Here is a 15,904-nt window from a genome sequence, read left to right as displayed (position 1 = left end):
TATTCAATATGGCCACATAGGGAATTGGAGGAAGAAAAGGGGTCCAGTTACCACCAAGTCCGCCTTCAGGAGTACTGACAAGAAGTTTAAGTTTAAATAGAGAGCTAGAAATAGTGGTAAATTGAATACTCCGCTAGGTTACGGTGCGGTATTGCTGACCTAGCGTTGTTTCAGCTCACTCAAGGCTATCTCGCGAAGTGATCTGAGACCTCAGAGCTGCAATTCCTGAGAGGCAAACTCCTTCTCCGGACGGCGCTAGGCCTTCGGTATTGTTTTCATTTCTCCAGGATGAATTATCTATTTTCTTAAATTATTTGGAGTATAATGTTCCAACAGTCTGATGGACTAAGGGAGGGGCACAAGTGTCTCCTCCCCTATCACAGCGTAATTATGTTAGTGGTCTGGAGGAGAGGTGGTGCCTTTCCAAGTTCTCTTTCAATGTTATTAATTTCATTTGAGCTGTTGGGGCTAGTGAGGGGAACAGGCAGTCTAGGGTCAGATAAATAATCACTTTCAACGCTTATAATAGATAGCCAGATACTGCAGGCTTGCACGGTAACTCTCAATGACTTGGAGAGATGACTTATGGAATGGGATTGAGATCCACACCCTCATAAGATAGCTCCTTTTCTCAGCTCTCAGCGTTTTATCGCAATCTCTGCTCAGATTCAGTATGCCTGGCTGAGGCATAGCCACAGACAGGCCAAAACAAAGTCATGGTTGCTTCAGATCACTCCTAGTAGTCTGGAGCAGGAGCTGACAGGTTTGGTCGTGGTCAAGCAGCACATTTGAATCCAGAGGGCCATTTTGAGTTGGTCGGCCAAGAGACTGGAGTGAAAGGTTCATACCAGAAAAGACCTGAGTCAGGGGGCAAAGATGCAAGGTCAGTGGATCAGGGCGGAGCCTGGGAACGGCTGGCGCGAGGGTGGGGCGGGCCCGGAGGCGGGCCTAGCCCAGTGAGACTCGCGCCTGCGCAAGGACTGTCCGGGAGGCGGGGCGACGCACGCGTAGTGCGCGGGCCCTGGAGGGCGGAGTCCAGGAGGTGCCGGCCAAGGGAGGGGGCGCGGCGACGGTGAAGTCCGGCGCTCCCGCAGGCCGTGGAGGCGATGCTGGCTGCTGCGGAGCAGGCAGCTGGGCGGACGGGGATGTGACGGGACTGTCCTTCGCCTCTCTCCTACCCTCGGGCCGGCAGGTCGCTGGGCGACCCGCAGCCGGGCCGCGGCCGAGGAGGCAGCGCGACCTCCGCACGGTGAGAGTCGGGGGTCAGGGCCGGGGTCTCGGGACGCTGGAGGCTACCTGGCTCCCGGGCGCAGCGCGGGCGGAACGAGGGCCGGGTGTCCTTGGGCGTCGGTGCTCTGGGACGACCCTCGGAGCCCCCGCCCCCTCTCCCGAGCCTCCTGCGGTGCAGCGGGCAGGCCGGATGCCCCTGCTCGGTGGTGCTGAGACGGGAAGGGACCGCGGGACACCCGGGCTGCAGCCTTCCTGCACCGGGAAATCAGGGCGAGGCTTAGATGCCCTGGGATTTCAAAGCCTAGATGCTCGCGTTGGTAAGGGGAAGTACCTGAGAGCCCTGAATGAGTGGGATTTTTTTTTTTTTGAAATCACTGAGTCAAAACAAAGACACGCCCTAAAACACATGAGAACTTTGGATTACACCGTATCTGTAGGTTCAGATGCTTTTTCCCCCTCCTCTCCCTCTTTTGACATCTATTTTTATACAGTTTTAAAATGTACCTACTTTCTTGACAAAGTAAAGGGAGGGGGTAATCCATTTGGGGTGGTCGTTGGTGATAAAGCCTGATTTTGAATTTCAATAATTGCAAATTCATCTTTGCTGACTACCTAGCCAATTAGGTTTGCTGATCATAAAGTAGGCCTTAGCAATGGAAATTCCTAGTGCACAGATTCTTTGCTGTCCAAGATTGGAGTGTCCTATTTCGCTTAAGGAGAAACCAGGTGTGGAGGCTTCACGCCTTTATCCTGGCATCCAGGAAGCAGAGGCAGGTGGATTTCTGTGAGCTCCAGGCTAGCCTAGCCCATAGAGCAAACTCCAGAATAGCAAAAACTACTTAGACCTTGTCTCAAAAGAAAACCCAGAGGGTTGGGGAGGGCGGTTATGAATGAGAATGAACATTTCCTTTTTTTCCCAGAGTAGCTGTTTGATAAAGCATTTTGTTTTTTTATCGAGAACATTAAGTATTAATGGAATATATGTATTTAGACAGTTGATCAGCGTATCATCATTTAGATTTAAAAAACTTTAAACAAATTGAATGAGGAGGATAAGTATAAAGTAGGTATTATAATGTATAATCTATAATTGGTAAGGATGTAAACATTAATAAGTGGTTTGCATGGGTGAAGTCAGTCTTCTTTCCAGACTTTATTAATGTTTGTCTCTCTTAATTTGTTAGAGCGCATCGCCCTTCTCTTATATGGTGGTTTTCTTCCTTGTTCTCAACAACACTGGCCTCAATCTCTAGGTTAAAAACACTTAGAACCCTTAACCTGTAATTTGTCCTGTTTAATATGCCATAACAAGAAAGCTAGGAGCTGTCCTGGGACCAGGAACTTTTTTTATTTACCTTCCCTCAGGTAGATTTTTTTTTTTTGCTGGTTGCCAGATTGCTTTTACTATGTGGGGGAAGAAGAGACTTTTAATTTCATGGTTCCAATTCCATTCCTTCAGTCTTTCCCAGTTTCTGGTGTCTGTCTGCATTCTCAATTCATCTACTGTTACACAGGTCCTCTCTCTGGGACTGTTTGCAGTTTACTGAAGATGGCATCTTCCTTTGTTTCCTGGCTCCAGAATTGCCTTCCTAGTAAACACCTTGCATTCCCACTAGAGTGATAGAGCTTGACGTCTGGGCATCTCATCTCTTGTTTTCACTGATCCAGTAGCACCATGCCAGGCTGCACTGAGTACTTCATCAATTGGGAGTTAATGATTTGCTTATATATTGTCTCCCTCAGGCTTTCGAGTGTCTTTTTAAGTTTACTGCTACAGCACATACTGCTCAAATCTGTTTACTCAGTGCATTCTGAGGAGAGGGTCCAGGCTCGAATGCAGATTTAGGGTGAGCTAAATATGTTTGGACTGTCTTTCAGTACCAGAAAGTTGAGGGGAAAAAAAAATCAGTATTTTAAAAAAAATGATTTTTAGAAAAATTTTACGTATTTGGTGTTTTGCCCGCTTTTCTGTCTGCGTGTGGGTGCCAGAGCTCCGGGAACTGGAGTTACAGACGGTTGGAAGATGACATATGGCTGCTGGGAATTGAACTGGGGTACTTTGAAAGAGCCGCCAATGCTATTAACTGCGGAGCCATCTCTCCAGCCCCAACATTACTGCTTGTATTTGCTTAAGGATGAAGTAAAAACGGGTACTGGTTAGGAATGACATCCTCGTTATGATGGGGAAAAAGTCAGTCTACTTGAAGATGGAGGAATGAAGACCATGGCAAGTAAGGGTCGGTCTAGAACTTTATTTTGAGGTGCAGGGGTTTGCCCACAGTTATGGCTAGAAAGGGACAGATCTGGGAACATAGATGTCCTTTGGCCATCCTTCTAGTTCACTCTTACTCCCCTCTATCCTAATTCTAATTACATTTTTTAACCCAGGCTAGCCCAGAACTCACTGGGTTGTTCAGCTTAGGCTGAGCTCAGATCTCTGCAGCCCCTCCTCATCCCCCAGGCTTCGCAGTGTTAGGTTTACAGAAATGAGGCATCAGTGCCTGGCTTCTAATTTCTAATAAAGGGATCACCGTCTTGGTGCGATATGAGAGAAATGGATATTTATTATAAAAGGGCTGTATTGGATATTAGGTTGGAAAGACTTAGCAGATTATTTGGTTCACTGATGAAATAACTTTGAACAACTAAAGCATGGACAAGCAAGCAGCTTGCCTCTGTCTCCACGAACCTCTGTGTCACAGCTTCTGACCTCGTGTTTGCTTGCTCCTCACTGTTCTGGACCGCAGTCCTTGTGCTTTCCTCCTCCCTAGCTGCCACTCCTAGGGACGGACCGAAAGCCCTTGAGTGGCTGGGAAACATGATACCTCGTTTGGGAAAATGGGAGAAACCTTTACCACTCCGCTGGCCTGGAGCTTGCTTATACTTTGGTGTTGCAAGCCTCTGGTTACCATATGGAGACCCTGCACCGTTCCTTCTGTAAAGTGAGATTTTGGTATAACTGGGTTACAGATGGTTAATAGCATGTCTAGAATTACACGTATGGTTTGCCTGTTGTGAGAAGAGCTGCTCTGATTACTCCTGTGATAGCGTTTTAAGGACAAAAGTTGATAACTGTAGATTTATGTATCTAGCACATCAGTTTTCAACTATGGGCTTAGCACAGTAGGCCCCACTAGTTCCAAAAGACATTTTGTTATACAAGAAATAAAACCAAAATAAACTATTCCTTGTTCCTTGTCAATTTAAAATAATTTTATACCACCGATTGGTGCGTAAATGTAACCTTTAATCTGGGTTTTAATATTTGATGGGTTTTCTTTTCACTAGTTTTTATACCATTGGGTTACTTATACTGTCTTACAGAAAATAGTACTTATTTCTAGGTGGACACGGGAGTTGCTTTTGAGTAGTGCAGTTAGTATATTTAGGGGTCTCGGATGGCCTTACTAAAATGCCACTCCCTGTCCTGTCAGGATTCTGCAGTTCGCATATGACCACGTAGTCATCTTTTTTTCCCTGAAGGCTAACGGCCGTTGGGAGGAATGACAGCATCAGAGAGTAAAAGCTTTATCAGTTTCAAAAGCTGTTGCTGGATGTACTGTAGGAAGAGCTGCTCTTCTTCCAGCAGAAGTTTGGTCATTACTTTTACTGCCTTTTGTTCCCAGTGCTTTCTGTCTCCCGGAAAAGGCACTTGCAGGGTTTATCACAGTTTTATTCTCTCCTCCCTGTGAATGGGTTGTCGTTTACCCAAAGCCCCTGAAATATTTTTACTAACTTTATTAGCATTAGCACTTCAGGTATTATCTTTGTTACTTTTTATATTTATGGATTGAGACAGAGTTTCCTGAAACCTTGTCTGACTGTGAATCCTGTTCCTTCCTACTGGACCTTCTATGAATCACAGGCCTGACTTACTTTTTAGTACCAAACACTTGGTAGCTTTTTAAAATTTTACTAGAATACTTGACTTTTAAATCCTTGGTAAATTTGTCTTTTAATTGTGAGGTCTGAGTATGATGGCACCCCACCGTTGGAGCATCCACCCTCTTTAGCTTCTAGAGCCATCGTCCAGCAGGGGTTGCAGGCGTGAGCCATGTTTCTGGTTGGTGCTTGCTTTTGAAAGATAAATCCTATTACTTTGAATATCTAGCAGGGTGGTTCTCAGGCTTTTCAGTCTTAGGACCCCCATTGCACTTTTAAATATTCTTGAATACCTTGACAGGCTTTTGCTGATATGATTTATAATTTTTGATATTTATCAAGGTATACATTTACTTTTGAATGCTTAAAGTAACACTAAATTGATAATGCATTAAAATTGTGGTACATTTTAGACAAACCAAAGAGTTCCTGAATGTAGTGTATTTGTTCAAGTTGTTGTTTGTTCAGGGTTGACCAGAAGGTCATTTCTGATTTAACTTGAATTGTTAACCTTTTAAAAAGCTATGAAACAAAGCCTTGTTATCTGCTCTCTTTTTGGGAAGTGATGTATTCTAGACAGATAAGATAGCCAAGAACAATAGTTATCAGATATGCTACATTGATATTTGACATGCCTTTGTTTCTAATTGCTACCACCTAGAAAGTAGGCTTTTTGTAGTCATTTTATGGATGAGATGTAAAGGGATCTGCTGAAGTAGGTGTCTGTAGCAAGCCATGGTATAGATAGTCTGCCTTCACTTTAAAGGCATATTATCTTATTGCCGTGCTAAAGATTGGACGATTTCTATGCATTTGAAAGATATGTATTTAGAACCAAGCCAACAGTTTGTGATAGTTGAGAGTTTTCTTCTGTTTACCTTTTTGTGTAGTTTAGTAGCTTAGTTTGAATATGGTTGGAGGGTCATCTTTGAAGATTGTTGGTTTTAAGAATACTGTATGGTATCTCTTGGGGAGATGGCTGATGTAACAATGTAGAAATATATTAAACTGTGTTTCTCATAGGAGGTAATAGAAATAGATCATATGAAATTAAGTCTGGACTCTGAGTTGGAAATGGGGATTGAACATAGCTCTTGAAAGATAAAAGACTGAGTAACCCTTTGTAAGAGGATGAGAATGTGGACTGGCAATTTGGAAAGAACTGAGATTGAAGAATATATATATATATATATTTTCTTATTTTTCTATTGCTCTGTGATAATATTGTACCTAATTTTGTGGCACATCTAATCCCTATCTATTTGTGTGCTTGTCAATAATAGGGCTGAGTACGAAGTATGAGTGAGTACTGGATAACGTGACACTGTAAGAAGGCAAGGGACTTCTGGGAAATAAGAAATCACCTAGTTCAAAGGAGTGACCAAGAAGGAAAGCCCTGGGATATGATACTTATAGGTTTGAGGGATCTCTTAAGTGAGAGAGCCCGAGGACGTATGTACGATCACACTCTGCACTTGGAACACCACTCCAGGTTCTAGTTAGTTCTGGCTGATGTGTCCTCAGGTGACAGTTTCTGTTGTGCTGATAACCCTCCCACCCCTATATTTTCTCAACATTCTGTAGCTTCCTGTCTCTTTTGGTTTGTAACTTCTGATTGCTAGGTTGCCGACACTAGGGTGTCACGCAGCCTACTAAGAAACCAGCCAGTCAGAATGTTCCTTTCTTTATGAGTAAATTGCTGGTCAGAAAATATTATCTGTAGTTTTTGAGTTTAGCGCTTGTCTAGTGAGTTAGTTGATTTAACGTCTCAGAGTGAACCTTTGGTTTTAGAGATTTCAGATTGCTTAAGTGGAGGCCTTGAGCTATGAAGAGATATAGGATTCTTAAAGGCTGCCTGCATGAGAACTTCTTTTCTTTCTATTTTTTTTTTTCTTTTTTGGATTGGTAGCTTAGTTTGAATATGAGTGGACCATTTTTGGGGATTCTTGGCTTTAAAATGGGACTGATTATTACACATAATCAAGAATCTTTGTATGAGCATATAGAATATGTCCTGGATTGTTTTAAGTTTACTCAGTCAGTTCCAACTTTTTTTTTTTTTTTTTTTTGAGTTGAGGTTTTACTATGTAGCCCTGGTGACGCAGAAGCTTGGTGGTCCATAGTTTCTGTTTTCATGTTGGGTATTGAAAAGGCCAGGGGACATCTTGTGTGCTACCAGATGTTTGCCATTTCTCAGTGTTTTCCACCCTTTCAAACGCAGAAGGAACAGTCTCTAATCCCATGATTTTGGGGTTGCCTGCCTCCCCGCCTCGCCACCTCCCCGCCTCCCCACCTCCCCACAGTAAGATGCGATCTCTGATGAGTGAGCTGGTAGTATACTCGAGGGACAGCAAAGAGGCAGGCATCAAAAGGGTTTTTGACTAGTTCTTGTCATCATATTAATGATATTTGGTTGCAGCCTGAGTGCTTTGTGGAAATTTGAGAGCTTTCTCAGACCATTATGTCTTGGCAGCCAGTGTTAGGGCTGAGAGTTACATTTTTCTCAGAAGACCACAGCTGAGAAAGGCAGGAACTATTCATAACAGCTCTTAAGTGTGTAGAATGGGGCTGGTGTTATTTTAGACAGAGTCGTTGGTAGGGCTGCTTACAGGAAACAAGCAGGTGGTATTTCTTTTCAAGGGATGGAGGGGCAGAAAGGCCATTTTTTCTTTGCCCTCCCCACTTTCTGCTTCATCATAGTCTGGACTTGTCAACCCTTATTTTTGGCATTAGCTAGAGTTAGGTGCTTGACTGTGTGGCCTTTGCAGTCTGTGCTCTCTGGGATTTGAGACTTCTGCACTGCTAATTTCTTCAGTCTTTGCTTTAAGAACAGACCAAGTCTGAATGGACTCAGGATCAATGCATTTAAGGTGGGCGAGCACTTGCTCAGCACAGGGCAGTGAACTAACCAATTTATATGCCTTTTTGGAGCTTACATACAATGAGAAAATAAAAAAGAAATAAGTATGTAGCATGTCAGCTCTAATAGTCTGTGGAAGAAGCAGAATGAGGTGGGAAGAACATGGCTGGGGAGCTGCTTATACGAGATGGTTAGGCAAGCCAAAGTGTGGTCTGTGCAGACTCCAGAAAAGAGAACGCTTTTTATAATGTACAGTTTTTAGTGTGTTCTATGGCATATGCTTATTTGCACATGTTTATGTGCATATTTGTGTGGAGGCTGGGTGTTGAGTATCTTTCTTTGTTGATTTCCACCTTGTTTTTGAGGCAGGGTCTCTCGTTGAGCCTGAAACTCATCAGTTCAGCAAGACTAGTTGGCCATTGGGCTCCAGGGATCCTGCTTCACCTACCCAGCAATCACATCACAGATACATCTTCCTATGCCTGACTTTTTATGTGGGCGATGTGGGTCTGAATTCAGGTCCTCCTGCTTCAACAGTAAGGGCTTTGTTGAGCAAGCCACCTTCCCATCCCTTAGTGGAGAGATACATTTGCTAACCGTGGAATAGGGTCCCTGGGCTGGGTTTGCTTGCTCTCCTTCAGAGTGAGGGATGTGTCAGTGAGGCATTGTCGGGAGTGATTGGAAGAAAATGGTGTCTGCTAGGTAGGTTGGGTGAAGGGAGTCAGACCGTCTCTGGTTGTTTAGACTCTAAAAGTGCAAAGACAATTTAGAATTTCAATTTTGTTTGCTTGTTTATTTTGCTGGAGATTAAATTTAGGCTCTCCCAGTTGGAAATTGAGGTCTCCACCTCTGAGTGACATCCTTGACTTCAATTTTTTTAAATGATTCTTTTTGCTGCTAAGTAGAGAATGTCAGCATTAGGGAAGAACGAGATCATTTAGTCAGCTGCAGTAGTAAATCTGGTCAGTGATGGTACTGATTTTAGACAGGAGTTGGGAGAAATATTAAAAATTCTGTGTACATTTTGATTACAGAGATAGATTTGATGATAGATTAGATCTGGCCTGAAAAACTCAGAGTTGACACTCATAAGTAAGACTACATAAGAAGCAGGTCTTGAGGGGAAAATAATTAATGACTTACTTTTGGATATGCTAAGTTAGCTGTGAAGACATTGTAGGTATACAGGTGTTCTTGAGTCTGCAATTCATGGCAGAGGTCTGGGTTAAAGATACAAATTTCCAGTGATTGGCAGATAGCATTTAATGCTCAGAGAACTGAGTAATAGAGTTTGGAAGTGAGTGTGGCTGGAGAAGTCCAGAGATGTTCCTTGAGATCTTAGAATACTGAGAAATACAGACAGACAGACCCCGTCCCCCAACACATACCACACAGGCAGAGAGTTAGTGTTTCTAGGACAGCTAGGGAAACCCTACCTCAAAACCAAGAGAAAGATTAAAAAAAAAAATGAAAGAGAGTGGTGTCCATGAATTTAAATGTTTTTTAAGGGTGGAGAGAGTGATCAATTATGTTAGGTTGAGGCCTAAGTGTTGATTATTAGGTTTAACTGTTTGGTTTCTGGGGAAGTGGTGGAGGTAAACTTTGATTTGGATTACATGGAGAGAGTTGGCAGAAGGGAATCAGACAGTGGGGTAGGTAGTATTTTCAAGGAGTTTGTTAATTAGTCAACTTGAAAGGTAGCAGTGGAGGCATGTGAAATCAAGCAGTTGGTATTTTAAAATACTGGTATTTTATAATGTCTTTGCATATACACTTAAATTTTATGCAGTTAATGGAGTGATCCAAAAAAGGGAAAAAATGCAAGGGCCACTTCTTTGAGGCACATATGAATTAATTTAAGTGCTCTATCTCTGTCATTATTACTCTTGATCCTAGCCAAAGGGCTGAGACATGAACCAGCATTCATTTTCTCATTGCTGTGATAGACTACCTGACAGAACATGGCTCAGGGCTTGAAAAAGTACAGTTAATTATGGTGGGAAAGACACCCCAACCAAGTGTGAGGTTGCTGGGGTCATTATGTCATTATGTCATTCAGGAAATAGACTCGGGCTAGAAGATCAGCTGGGCCCACTTGAGAAACTCTCACGGTCCACTTTAGTTACCATTTCCAAAAGGTCCCAGTCTTTCAGGATAGTACTATAGAAGGACCAAGTGATCAAATACATGCCCTGTGAGGGACTTTTTGCATCTAAACTATAGCATATGCCCATGTGTGTTTCCTCCTTTTCTTTCTTCCCTTTCTTCAGATAAAGACAGTGACTAGCTGAGAGATGGGTATAATAACGCAGCCCTTTCATTATTTTCTAGTGGAGGGTTGGCGAATTATCATCAGTTCAAAATTGTTCACAGTTTAGTGACTTCTTAGGGAATCAGCACCATAGCCTCATACTTACTAACATTAGTTTTAGCAGTTTTGTTCAGTGTTGGTTCTAGTGTACATCCTACAGATTTGTAATCTTATCTGATGTGGTACTTTTACTCTCAGGTATCTCTTTTAGAAAAGGAATGGAGTTAAAAAATGAAACCAATAAAATGTACTTGATGTACATGATCCACATTTCAGAGGAAAATGTAGTGCCTCCCTTTCCCAGTGTACCGGACACATTACCAACAGTAGCTATGTTATTATACCCATACATGTACCTGACGATAATCTCTGTATCTAAGGTGAGCTCACACCTGGTCTGACACACCCTCGGCCTCTGTCTGCGGCCTGCGTCTGCGGCCTGCGTCTGTGGTGGTTCTTCGTTGAGCAGTGGGCAGCTTTGCAGATGCTCCCTAGTCTTCTTCCTCGGCCGTCTCCGTCCATGCTATTCTTCCTTGGCCGTCTCCGTCCATGCTATTGACTTTAGGATTTCTGACTCTGAGCAGGTCCTGGTTGTTGTCATCTTGGCTTTTTGACCTTGGAAATTACATTTCGTTCTTTTAGGTCTTTTATTCATTTTGTGCCCACACACCATTTCCTTGAAAATTCTGTTTACCTGATGCTTTTCATTTTAGTATTATAAGGTAAATACAGAAAATCCTGTGTGAGCTCCTTTGCTTCTTGTCTGTTGTGGCTCTAGGAAACTGAGACATTGGAAATGTACATTCTTTTACAATGCTGGGTCCACATTTTCTACGCTGTCCTTCAGCATCTTAGTACCTCGTTAAATTGGTTCATCTTTCTTTGTTGTTGTTTGAGACAGGATCTCACAGTGCAGTTGATGTTAACTTTATTACACTGTTTGGAGTACAGGTGTCGCTTCTAGGAAAGTTTGCTTTCCTGACTCGTCCCTGTTAGTTTATGGTTCTAGGTCACAGATACTCTGGGTTTTTGTTCATTGGATGACTAAGTAAAATATCAATATTGATCCAGTTTTGATTAGTACATTTAAACAATTTAAATAACGTTACGTGTGTGTGTGTGTGTGTGTGTATAAGATGAGTGTAGGCATGAGAGGACAATGTCTGAAAATTGATTCTCCCCTTCTGCTCTGGGTTCTGGGGATGGAATTCAGGTGGTCAGATTTGTACAGAAAGTACTTCTACATGTTCATCCATCTCTGGCTCAAATAACATTCTTAAAGACAGAGCCATAAGAAAAAACCTTAGAGAACTAATTTAAATATTCTTACAGCCAACAGTAAGATTTTCTGACAATTTTACTATACATGGCAGATCTGTTTGTGTTTTAGATATTTCCTCTGCTGTTCTCATTATCTTCTCCTGTATATTTCTCCCGTATATTCCTAATCTGACAATCAGCCTGTCTTAAAACCCATAAAAAAAATCGAAACTCAAACCGAACAACTCATTCCTTAACCGTGGCCCACCCACTAACAGCACTGTTAGTTCTTGTCACCATCTCATAGGTCACTTGTTCTCTGTGCTCCGACAGTTAGAGTTACTGTGCAGCATTAGAATTCACCAGACGCTTTCTGGCAACTTGCTGTGGTCCTGACTTGTTAGTAGGACTAGGAGCAAGAGGCTAAGGAAGAGAAGGTCAAAGCCATAGGTGATTGTGATACCATGTATAGATACAGTAAATGCACTACAGGAAGACAGGAAGCAGCCAGAGTCGGACAGTACCTTCCTAGAGCAGCATCAGATCCTACCAGATAAAGCTTTAATCTTCTAAGAGTTCCCTTCTACTTCAGACACTTCAGATGGCCATGGCAAGCACTACCCCTCCCCCAACCCCACCCCCTGCCCTTGTGGCTTGTGCTTATGACTGACGTATCCTATAAATCAGGCTTTATCTGACTTCCTCCTGGAGTTTAATTTGCTCGTGGATATTATAATGGCTATTACAAAAGGTGTAGGTGGATAGCCATAGGGCTAGGGGAGGCACATGGGAAGGAGCTCATGTTCTTTTTGAGCACACCTCTCTTTAGGCATCTCTTCATGTCCAGCACTCCAGACACTTGCTGAACACTGTCCTTTGTGTTTTTATGGAGGTGTCATAATGTGGGGACAGTTGATTACCTTGTTAGCCTTTAGTGATCAGCTTGACCTTCAGCCCCATTTCCCTCTCTGGAAGTTTAGGAATGAGCAGAAAGTCCACCTTTCTAATCATGCCCTTGTCCTGAGATTATATAAGGGCACAGACTCCCATTAGCATACAAAGGAAGCACTCATCACTGTGGAGATTCTAGGGGTTTTAATAGCTGTCTCCCAAGAATCCAGGGGAGAGACCAGATTTCTCATTATACCATAATGTCGCAGGCATCTTGGAATGGTGAATATCTGTCACATATATTCTTTAAAGTTTGCCTTTTTTTTTTTTGCCACCATTCACTTTTATGTCTTTATTACTATTTTTATATGATTTTAAGTCCTCTTTTAATAGTTTTGACCTTAACTATCTTGTCATCTAGTTTATCAAATACCTTATCTTCAAAGTATTTTTCTTGAGGGGAAAAGCTATATGCCTTCTTCCTAATATAAACAGAATAAAGTCTTCAAACATCAAAACCTGGGAGTCAAAGTCTTACTCAGACTCCCCTGTGTTCTGCTTCATACATCTTCTAGCCCCGAAGCCTTTACATTCTCCTCCAAATGCCTGCCACATTCTTTCTTCTGCCCTTCTTGTTTGAATCATTGTTTTTCCCTGACAACATCTTTGTTTCCTTAAACCCACTGTGAGCCTTTGAGTTCACTACACCCTCTCATCCCTTGCCCCTTCAGAGTCATCATCCATGTCCCCTTCAGAGGCATCACCTGTGTCTCCTTTCTCTTCTCTTCATTTGTTTTCATTGGCTTTGAGGTCTTTTCTTGGTTTTCTGTCTTGGGTAAGGTGACACAGTTACTTAGATACTCCTGGGTCTCTGTTCTCTTGTCTCTTGTTTGCCATTAGTTGTCAAGTCTTGATGGATTTGTTCCTTCTCCATTTTCTTGGACTGTCTGTCAGAATAGATTATCATAAAATGCCCCTGCAGAGTAAATCTGCTTAGTCTCTGATTTTCTATATAATTTGTGTTCAGGAAACACGTAGTGGTTATAAAAGAACACCATAAGGATAGTATTTTTGTGTTGACTTCCCTAGAATAGTTCTTGAACCATAGGCTAAGTCTTCTCCATCTACTAAAGGTTACCTTCCCAATATCTCCACTAGATGCATTGTTATATATTTTTTTTCTTTTTCCCAATGTCTTAGTTAGAGTTTTACTGCTGTGAACAGATACCATGATTAAGGCAAGCCTTGAAAAGGACAACATTTAATTGGGACTGGCTTACAGGTTCAGTGGTTCAGTCCATGATTGTTAAGGCAGGAACATGGCAGCATCCAGGCAGGCATGGTGCAGGAGGAGCTGAGAGTTCCACATCTTCATCTGAAGGCAGCTAGTGGAAGACTGACTTCTAGGCAGCTAGGATGAGGGTCTTAAGCCCACGCCCCCAGTGACACACCTACTCCAACAAGGCCACACTCACTCCAATAACGCCACACCCACTCCAACAAGGCTACACCTCCTATAGGGCCTCTCCCAGAGCCAAGCATATAGAAACCATCACACCACATTTTATTTCAGAGAATATTATTTGTTAAGGTTATTAGGAAAAAACACAGGAATTGATTTCTGGTTGGGAGAATTGCTGGAAACAACCTTAATCTTACTATTCATTTATTTTTAACTCCATATGTTTATGTGTCTGAGTGAGTTTATATGTACCATGTATGCACAGGTAACCTTAGAGGCCAGAGGGTGTTAGACCCCTTGGAGCTGGAGTTGTGGGAGGATGTGAGCTGCCTGGTGTGGATTCTGGAATACTGAACTTGGGACAACTGTAGAAGCAGTAAGTACTCTTAATTACTAAGCCATCTCTGCAACCCCAGCAGATGATTTTTCTAGTGGAATGGAAAAGGTGTTAGAAGTTTCCAAGTAAGAACTTGGCTCTTAGTGCCCTAATGGCTCTCAGTGCCTCAACTGCAGAATGCTTGTGAGACAGTAGACAGAACATGAGCTTTAGTGTGGAGGATTTTAGGCTTATTCTTGAGTGGTGCTTTGAAGAGAAGCTATTTAGCTGTCAGTAGCCAGGAAAACCTTATAGGATTGCTGCATGCTGGAAGCTATACCGGGGTGGTAACATCATTATTGTAGCCCCACATCACGTTTAAGGTGTTTCTGAAGTGATAGAAGAAGTCTTCTTGGAACCTGAGTGGAGGTATGGAAAAGCTCTAGTTTCTGGAAACTTTCCTTTGATTGCCAACAATAACTCTTAGATATAATTTGTCTGATTTGTAACATTTGCACAGTAAAGTGCTTTAAAAGGTAAGAGTTTCTTGGCATGGTGGCCACATTGTAATCCCAGCACTTGGAGGCTGAGGGAGGAGGATTCAAGGCTGCGTGTGCTGTGTTGGGAGAACCTGCCTCAGGAACAAAGGGTCAAAAGTTTTGAGTTCCTTGTATTTAGAATGACTTAGCACTCACTTCAGGAAAATGAATGCATAGTTTGAAGCAGTTTACAAAGGGATTTTTTTTAAATTAGCTATTGCTGTTGCTTTCTGATCCTTACTCATTCTCTGATGAACTTAGGTGTTCACATGGCTACCAGTAGATTCTTACTTGGATATTACCTTGGAAAGTCTTTATGTAGTTTGTAGTGCATCGGTTTGAACTCACAGGTGGAATGTACTGGGATTCTGTCAGCCATCCCAGGGCCTTCTCACTGGAATGGAGAAGGCTTCAGAGAAATTTTCAAGGAGTACCACGGTTGAGCGTCACTTTAGCCAAGTGAGTAGCACACTTTGGTAAAGAAACTTGAAAGGGCACAGTATGGTCAGAGTTCCTAAAGGCTTGGTAGGGAACAGTGGGAAAAAATAAAAAAGTTAAACTTTGAAGGGTTTTGGAGTGTGTGTGTGTGTGTGTGTGTGTGTGTGTGTGTGTTGTGTGTGTGTTGTGTGTGTGTGTGTGTGTGTGGTGTGTGTGGTGTGGTGTGTGTGTGTGTGTGTGTGATGTGTGTGTGTGCGTGCGTGAGTGTGTGTGCGCGCATGCGCATGTGTGTTGTACTGGAGAATGAACCCAGGTGTCATACATTCTAGGCAAGTTACCTTGTTATTGAACTCTATCCCTATTCCATTTTATATTTTTGAGGCAGGATCTGGCTAAGAAGCTTCACTTGGCCTTGAACTCCCTACATAGTTGAATCTGACCTTGACCTATGGTGCGCCTGTCTTAGTCTTCCAATTGCTGGGAGATAAGCTGTGCCACCAGGCCCAGATTGCTTTTGCCATCTTAGCTGACCTCACTAATCAGCTCTGTGTCCGGATAGACGATGCTTCCTCAAAGGTTAATTTACTTAAGTCTGAGTACTCAAATAATGAACATTGCAGAAGTGTGAGATACGAAGACCTGACATACAAGTGCCTACCAATACCAGTTGCTCTGAGCTCTGTTTGGAGTCATTTTGGAGAAACACAGGGAGACT

At 42.7% G+C, this 15,904-nt stretch overlaps 1 protein-coding gene across 8 annotated transcripts in view; it reads left to right on the top strand.

The window, feature by feature from the left end:
- Window positions 1–1,030: 1,030 nt before the first annotated feature.
- Ccser2 (coiled-coil serine-rich protein 2) overlaps window positions 1,031–15,904 on the top strand; it is a 112,961-nt gene continuing 98,087 nt past the window's right edge. For 3 of the 8 annotated variants that reach the window (XR_015639407.1, XM_087588231.1, XM_087588233.1), the window contains exons 1-2: window positions 1,031–1,249; window positions 14,162–14,272. The gene's annotated coding sequence lies outside the window, so the exon portion shown is untranslated. 8 annotated transcript variants of the gene reach the window in all.

The sequence above is a fragment of the Rattus norvegicus genome, chromosome 16, assembly GCF_021556685.1.
Source record: "Rattus norvegicus strain SHRSP/BbbUtx chromosome 16, alternate assembly SHRSP_T2T, whole genome shotgun sequence".
Taxonomy (NCBI): domain Eukaryota; kingdom Metazoa; phylum Chordata; class Mammalia; order Rodentia; family Muridae; genus Rattus; species Rattus norvegicus.
The sequence above is the reverse complement of the archived record's forward strand: the minus strand, read 5'-3'. Positions and strand labels throughout refer to the sequence as shown.